This window comes from Arachis hypogaea, chromosome 14, assembly GCF_003086295.3.
Source record: "Arachis hypogaea cultivar Tifrunner chromosome 14, arahy.Tifrunner.gnm2.J5K5, whole genome shotgun sequence".
NCBI classification, from domain to species: Eukaryota; Viridiplantae; Streptophyta; class Magnoliopsida; order Fabales; family Fabaceae; genus Arachis; species Arachis hypogaea.
Window position 1 is genome coordinate 69,532,525 of NC_092049.1, and position 8,150 is coordinate 69,540,674.

At 37.5% G+C, this 8,150-nt stretch overlaps 1 non-coding gene across 1 annotated transcript; it reads left to right on the plus strand.

The window, feature by feature from the left end:
- Positions 1-367: 367 nt before the first annotated feature.
- Positions 368-474, plus strand: LOC112745200 (small nucleolar RNA R71). Its single transcript, XR_003173140.1, has one exon. It is a non-coding gene; the product is annotated as a small nucleolar RNA R71 (small nucleolar RNA).
- The last annotated feature ends 7,676 nt before the right edge of the window (positions 475-8,150 follow it).

Consider the following 8,150-nt stretch of genomic DNA (forward strand, 5'->3'; position numbering starts at 1 on the left):
TCCTCTTGTGTTCCCTCTTTTGGAAGTATAGAAGTAGTCATTCTCTGCTACAGTTTCAATGACATCTATGGCCTCCTCAATGGTCTTCTTCTTATTCAAAGATCCTCCGGATGAATGGTCTACGACCTTCTTTGACTCATAAGAGAGCCCTTCATAGAAAAACTAGTATTCTTATTGAGACTAGAACTCATAGGGAAGAAAATCTATTTATGAATGGAATCAAATATGAATGGAATCAAAAATGCAGTATATACAAACAAAGGTATTCGGTTATTGGTGAAAAATCAATATACTTCTAATGTCGAATCGGGATCAACTAGGACAGAAATAAAGCATTGGGTCGAACTGCAGCTGCACCCATTCATTGAACATATCTGGTGGGCACCTCCTTGTTAGGTCTTTAAACCTCTCCCATGCTTCATATAGAGTCTCACCATCTTGTTGCCTAAAAGTTTGGACCTCAGTTCTCAGCCTATTAATTCGTTGAGGAGGGTAAAATCTTGCTAAGAATTTGTTCACCACATCTTCCCAAGTTGTCAAGCTCTCCTTTGGGAAAGACTCCAGCCACTTGGCTGCCTTATCCTTGAGTGAGAATGGAAATACGAGCAGTCTATAGGCATCAGGATGAACACGATTGGACTTCACTGTGTCAGATATTCTCAGGAAGGTGGTTAGATGTTGATTGGGGTCTTCTTGGACACTTCCTCCGAACGAACAGTTGTTCTGCACAAGGGTGATGAGCTGTGGTTTTAGTTCAAAATTGTTGGCGTGGATGGTTGGCTTTTGAATGCTACTTCCATAGTTTCCTGGGTTTGGATTGATGTAAGAGCCTAAAACTCTTCTATCCTCCTCAGCATGATTTGCTTGACCTCTTCCGCCATGGTTGTGAGCTTCTTCTTCACGATGGTTTTCCATGTTTTCTTCCATGTTTGGTTCAAAGTATTCCTCAAAGTGTTCCTCCTCTTCTTCAGCACCAACTACACGTTTTTCTCTTGCCTCCCTTCTTAGTCTAAGGAAGGTTCTCTCAGGTTCAGAATCAAAGGAAGTTGAAGCCCCGCTTCTTCTCCCTGTCATACAACCAACAAGTACAAGCAAAGAGAATAGGTGCAGAAAGTATATCTATCAGAATTACTGTTAGTGTGAGTGATGCAATATATCAAACAGTTAGTGGGTTAGTGAAATGAATGGTAAATAACAACGAAAAAGTAGGGGAAAAGGAAGAAATTAACTAGAACAGAAAGTAAATGACTCAAAAAGAAAATTAAATCAAACAAAAATAAAATGCTCAATCTAGTTATCCTCCAATTTAATCATTGTTGATGCACAATCAATCCCCGGCAACGGCGCCATAAACTTGATGCACGAAAAACTTGTCTTATAACAAATTCCCTTCGGCAAGTGTACCGAATTCATCGTCAAGTAAAAAATCACAATAGAGTGAGGTCGAATCTAACAAGGATTGATTGATCAAGCAACTTTAATTAGAGGAATGTTCTAGTTGAGCGAATCAGAATTTGAGTTGAGAATTGCAGAAAATAAAATGGCGGGAAAGTAAATGGCAGAAAAAGTAAATGCTAGAATTAAAGAACTGAAAGTAAATGACTGAAAGTAAATTGCAGAATTGTAAATGGGAATGGGGGAATTGCTCATAAAAGTAAGTAACAGAAATTAAAGAGAATGGGTAAGATCAGAAACGGGGGGTTCATTGGGCTTAGGAGATGTTGCATTCTCTGGATCAATTTCATTTTCATCTCTTCCTCAATCAATGCACTCATTGATCTCCTTGGCAATCTTAAGTGATTGAATTACAATTTCTTGTAATTCAATCTCTCAAATCTTGATCAATAGCCAATTCTTTGGTCAATTGCTCATGAGAAGAGATGAAGTATGGTCACTGATTATACCACATGCGTTTCCCAAATCAAGTGTTGAGAGGATTATAGCCACATATCCATCCAAACCCAATTTGGTCCAGCATGAGAAAGCATTTCTAGCATGATCTCTTCATTCCTCTTTCAAGGTTCAGAAGAGATCCAAGTATGAATAGTTTCTTTTCCAAGATAACTACCCAATTGGATGAAGATCGAAAGCTTTCAAGTAAAATCAAGAAAAAAGATAGAAGAAGAATAATGAAAACTAGTATTGATCCATCAAATTACAACAGAGCTCCCTAACCCAATGAAAGGGGTTTAGTTGTTCATAGCTCTGGAAAATGAAAACAAAGATGGAGAATACATGATGAAACTAGAAGTGTAGAGGAAGTAAATACAGAGAGTAATTCTATGCCCAGAGGCTCCCTATAATTTCCAACTCCCCAAAATAATTCAAAGCTACTCCTATATATACTACTCTTCTGTTCTTCTAGTTGATTCTTCAAGTCTTGGGTATGGGCCTTTGGATCTTGAGTTTGAAGCAGTTTTCTTCTTCATTGGGCTTAGCTTTACTTGCAGAGAGAAAGTGTGAAGTGGGCAGAGACTTTTAGCTCAGGAAGTTAGTGGTGTTAACGTTCAGTGAAGATGTGGGTTTGAGAACGTTAGTGACAATCACCTTTTTCACTAACGTTCCTCACCAAAGTTAAGAGCCACGTTACCTTCAACGTTAGTGGCACAAACGTTGCTACTAACGTTTCTACTATGTCCTTCGCACACGTTATTGGGACTCAACTTTCCCAATAACGTTGAGGATTCTCCCCCTTCCCTATGTTAGAGTCCACGTTAACTTAGTTAACGTGGCTCTTTTAACGTAGGCTTGCCAACCTTCGAGAACGTTAGTGACACTTACCATTGTCACTAACGTTCCAATGTGCCCCTAATTCTCACATTAAAGTCCACGTTAACTAGGTTAACGTGGCTTCTAACATGGCCATGCTAGCCATCTCCAACGTTAGTGACAAAGTTGAGTGTCACTAACGTTGGCTCATCATCCTTCTCCTCACGTTAACTTCCACGTTAGTGACAATGTTTGGTGTCACTAACGTTGTCAACAACCTTTCTTCTTCACGTTAAATTAACGTGGGAGTTAACGTGGCTTCTTGGGGATAGTGTGTGTTCATCCCAACGTTAGTGATAATGTTTGGTGTCACTAACGTTGTCGACCACCTAGTTTCTTCAAGTTAGCTTCCACGTTAACTAGGTTAACGTGGGAGTTAACGTGGCTTCTTGTGACTTGGCCAATGTTAGTGAGAAAGTTGAATGACACTAACGTTGGCTTTCCCTTTTCTTCTTAACATTAGAGGCCACGTTAACTAAGTTAACGTGGCAACTAACGTGGCCACTTATGAGCTTGGTCCAACGTTAGTGGTAATGTTAAGTGTCACTAACGTTGGCTCTATTTCTTTTCTTCCACATTAGAGTTCACGTTATCTTAGTTAACGTGACTCTTAACGTGGGCAATGATGGCTTCTAAAGCATTATTGGCAATGACTTTTCTCATTAACTTTGCAAGTTACTCCCATTTCACGTTAGTGTCAACGTTAGTGTAACTAACTTGGCCACTAATGTGGTTCTTCCTTGCTTCCTTTGTCCTGAAATCAAGCAATAAAGTGCATCAAAGTTCTAGTCCAAGTCATGGGAAATGCAACATCCAATTTGTCATTAAATTCATGCAAAATCCTCATGAAATCATGTAAAGTGCATAATGTATGCTTGAATCAAGATGTAAGTGAATATCTACCCAAAACTAGCTTATTTCCTAAGTAAATGCATGAAACTACCCTAAAAACAGTAGAGAAAAGGTCAGTGAAATTGGCCAAAATGCCCTGGCATCAGGATTGTTCGAGTTTGGACAAACTGACGGATTGTCTTGCTCCCTAAATCAGGTAATTTTTATTTTATTTGAGTATTTTAATTTTTGTTTTCTTCTCTATTTTGCAAAAAAAAAAAAAAATTTAAACCCTTTTCAAAAATACTTTTTTTTCTTTGTTCAATTTTTGTTCTTGGTTTGAGTCTTTGTTTGTGTCACGGGTAATTCTCTAAATTTTTTAGTCCTTTTTCTAAAAATCCTTCAAAATTAGTGTTTTTTTTTTTGTTTGAGTCTTGTTTCAATTTTTTTAGTTTGGTGTTTGAGTCTTTGTTTTTGTTTTTATTGCAATTTTCGGTCTTTTGGTATCTTCCTTTCAAAAATTTTTCAAAAATAGTTTTTCTTTGGTTAAATCTTGTGTCAAATTTTTAATTTTGGTGTCTTCTTGTTATTTTTCTTTCAATTTTTGAAAATGGTGTTTTGGTTTTCTAAAAGTTTTAAGTTTGGTGTTTTTATATGTTCTTGTGTTCTTTGAGTTTCTTGAGTCTTGTTCTTGGTGTTCTTGTCAATCTTCAAAGTGTTCTTGTGTTTTTCCTTTGTTTTGATCTTAAAATTTTTTACTTTGGTGTCCCTTGTTGTTTTTCCTTCAAATTTTTGAAAACTTGGGACATTAGATCTAAAAATTTTAAGCTTTGTGTCTTTTACTTGTTTTACTCTCTCCTCATTAAATTCAAAAATAAAAAAATATCTTTTATATTTTTATTTTAATCATATTTTCGAAAATCATAACTAAAATTCAGATTTTAATTCCAAAATTTTTTATCTTATCTAATCTTAGTTTTAAAAATTCAAAAATCAAATATTTTCAAAATTAAAAATTCTTATCTAAATTTCAATTTTCAAAATTCAAAATTCAAATTTTAATATTTTAATTTTCAAATTTAAGAAAAAATAAATCTTTTCAAAAATCAAATCTTTTTCAAATCTCTATCTTATCCTGTTGACTTTTTCAAAAATAAAAAATTTAAGATTTCAAAATTTAAAATTTAAAATTTCAACTTTCAAAAGTCAAACTTCAAATTTCAAATTTCAAAATTTTAATTTTAATTTTTGAATTTCAAATCCTAAATTCAAATCTCTTTTTAATTAGTTGCTTATCTTCTCTCTCTTCTCTTTCAAAACTTCCTAACTAACTCTCCTCTTTCCTAATTTTTTAAATCTCCTCTTCTAATCCTCTTTCTTCTTTTTCGAAATTCGTTTTAATTAATTAATTTTAATTTTAGATTTCATAAATAAAATAAAAATAAAAATATTTTAATTCTTGTTCATCTTCTCTACTTCTATTTCTTCTTCTACCTCTCTCCTTCTTTCTCTTCTTCTACCTTTCTTCACCATGAACCCAAATGGGAATGAAGAGTTCAGAAGAACTCTGGGATCTTATACAAATCCCACTGATGACTTCTATGGAAGATGTATTAGCATACTTCACATCAGAGCAAGTAGCTTTGAACTAAACCCTCAACTTATTACTCTAGTGCAGCAAAACTGTTAGTATTCTGGGCTTCCTCAGGAAGAACTTAAGGAGTTCCTGGTAGATTTCTTAAATATTACTGACACAGTACACAGTGAGAGAGTAGACCAAGATGTCTACAGATTATTGCTCTTTTCTTTTGTTGTAAAAGATCAAGCAAAAAGGTGGTTAGATAACCAGCCTAAAGCAAGCTTGAAAACTTGGAAACAGTTAGTGGACAAGTTTTTAAACCAATATCTCCTTCCAAGAAAGATAACCCAACTGAGGCTCGACATCCAAGGCTTTAGACAAGGAGATAGTGAATCTCTTTATGATGCCTGGGAGAGATATAGAAGGATGCTAAGAAAATGTCCCACTGAAATATTTTCAGAATGGGTACAATTAGACATCTTTTACTATGGACTTTCAAACATGGATAGAATGTCTTTGGACCACTCTGCTGGTGGTTCCATACACATGAGGAAGACTATAGGAGAAGCTCAAGAGCTTATTGAGATAGTTACCACTAATCATCATCTGTACTCATCAGCTGAGACTTCTATAAAAGGAGAGGTTAAAGCAGTATCTGCTGAACATAACCCTCCAGAACAGGATGGCCCATTGACTCAGTAATTGCACGCCCTTGCCCAGCAACTGCTGGAACTGCAAGAGGCTTTGCGAGAGACTCAAGCTTCAAACAGGAATGTAGAGGCCCAGCTGAATCAAACAAGGCAGCAGTTATCTAAATAAATAATAGAGGAATGCCAGGCCATTCAACTGAGGAGGGGGAAAAGACTAAATACCCAACCTCAGAACAACAGGAGATTAGAGGATAACCATGTCTCTGCACAAGACAACTCTGAACGTTCAAATGCCCAGGGAGGTATCACCCTTGGCGTTGAACGCCAGGAAAGGGCAGAGGCTAGGCGTTCAAACGCCCAAGGAGGCAGCACCCTTGGCGTTGAACGCCCACAAGGGAGTGATGCCCCTAGCGTCCAACGCTAGGAAAGGGGCAGCAGCATGGGCGTTGAACGCCCAAGTAAGGGGAGGTCAGTCACTCACTGATAACAACCCTCCTAAGCATGCTAATAACCCCCCTTCCAACTCACATGGCATTCGGCCTTCAACAACCAAGGTTGATGAATACATGGTTAAGATGCCATTTCCTCAGAAACTCTGTCAAGAGGAAAAGGATAAACAATTTGCCCGCTTTACGGATTATCTCATAATATTAGAGATCAAGATCCCTTTTGTAGAGGCTCTTGAATAGATACCTTCTTATGCTAAGTTCATGAAGGACATTCTGAGTCATAAGAAGGATTGGAGAGAGACAGAAACAGTCCTCCACACTGAAGAGTGCAGTACTGTGATGCCAGGGCATTTTGGCCAGTTTCACTGACCTTTTCCTTACTGTTTTAGGGTAGTTTCATGCATTTTCTTAGGAAATAAGTAAGTTTTGGGTAGAAGTGCATTCACACCATAATTCAAGCAAATATTGTGAATTTTGAATGATTTCATGAGAATTATGCATGAATTAGATGAAAAATTAGATGATGCATGTCTCATGATGTGAATTAGAACTTTGATGCACTGTATTGCTTGATTTCAGGACAAAGGAAGCTGGAAAGAGCCACATTGGCAGCCACGTTAGTCTAACTAATGTGACCACCAACGTGGAATGGGAGCTAGCTTGCAACGTTAATGAGAAAAGTAATCGCCAATAACGTCCACGAAGCCATCATAGTCCACGTTAAGAGTCACGTTAACTAAGTTAACGTGAACTCTAATGTGGAAGAAAGAAAGTGGAGCCAATGTTAGTGATACTCACCTTTGTCACTAACGTTGGGCCAAGCTCATAAGTGGCCACGTTAAGAGCCACGTTAACTCAGTTAACGTGGACTCTAACGTTGGAAAGCAAAAGAGAAGCCAACGTTAGTGACATTTACCTTTGTCACTAACGTTGGCCAAGCCACAATGAGCCACGTTAACTCCCACGTTAACTTAGTTAACGTGAAAGCTAACATGGAGAAAGCATGTGATCACCAACGTTAGTGACACTTACCTTTGTCACTAACATTGGGGTGAACCCACACAAGCAACTATGAGCAACGTTAACTCCCACGTTAACTTAGTTAACGTGGAAGCTAACATGGATAAGAGAGATGATGAGCCAACGTTAGTGACACTCACCTTTGTCACTAACGTTGGAGATGGCTAGCATTACTACGTTAGAAGCCACGTTAACCTAGTTAACGTGGACTCTAACGTGGGAAGTAGGGGCACATTGGAACGTTAGTAACAAAGGTAAGTGTCACTAATGTTCTCGAAGGATTGGCAAGCTTACGTTAAGAGCCACGTTAACTAAGTTAATGTGGACTCTAACGTAGGGGAAAGGGAAGTCTCTCAACGTTATTAGAAAAGGTGAGTCCCAATAACGTGTGCGAAGGATCAAGAGGCAACGTTAGTGGTCACGTTGGTGCCACTAACGTTGAAGTTAACGTGGATTATCCTTGGGTGAGGAACGTTAGTAAAAAAGGTGATTGTCACTAACGTTCTCGAATCCACACTCTCAAGTAAAGCTAAGCCCACTGCGGAAGATAACTGCTTCAAACTCAAGATCCAAAGGCCCATATCCAAGACTGGAAGAACCAACTAGAAGATCAGAAGAGTAGTATATATAGGGGTAGTTTTGAATTAGAAAGAAAGGCTTTTTGGGGGATTGGGAAATTGGGAACTACTCTCTGTATAATTTACTTTCTCTACACTTCTAGTTCTAGTTTTCATGATGTATTCTCCATCTTTGTTTTTCATTTCCAGAGCTATGAACAACTAAACCCCTTTCATTGGGTTAGGGAGCTCTGTTGTAATTTGATGGATCAATACTAATTTTCATTACTCTTCT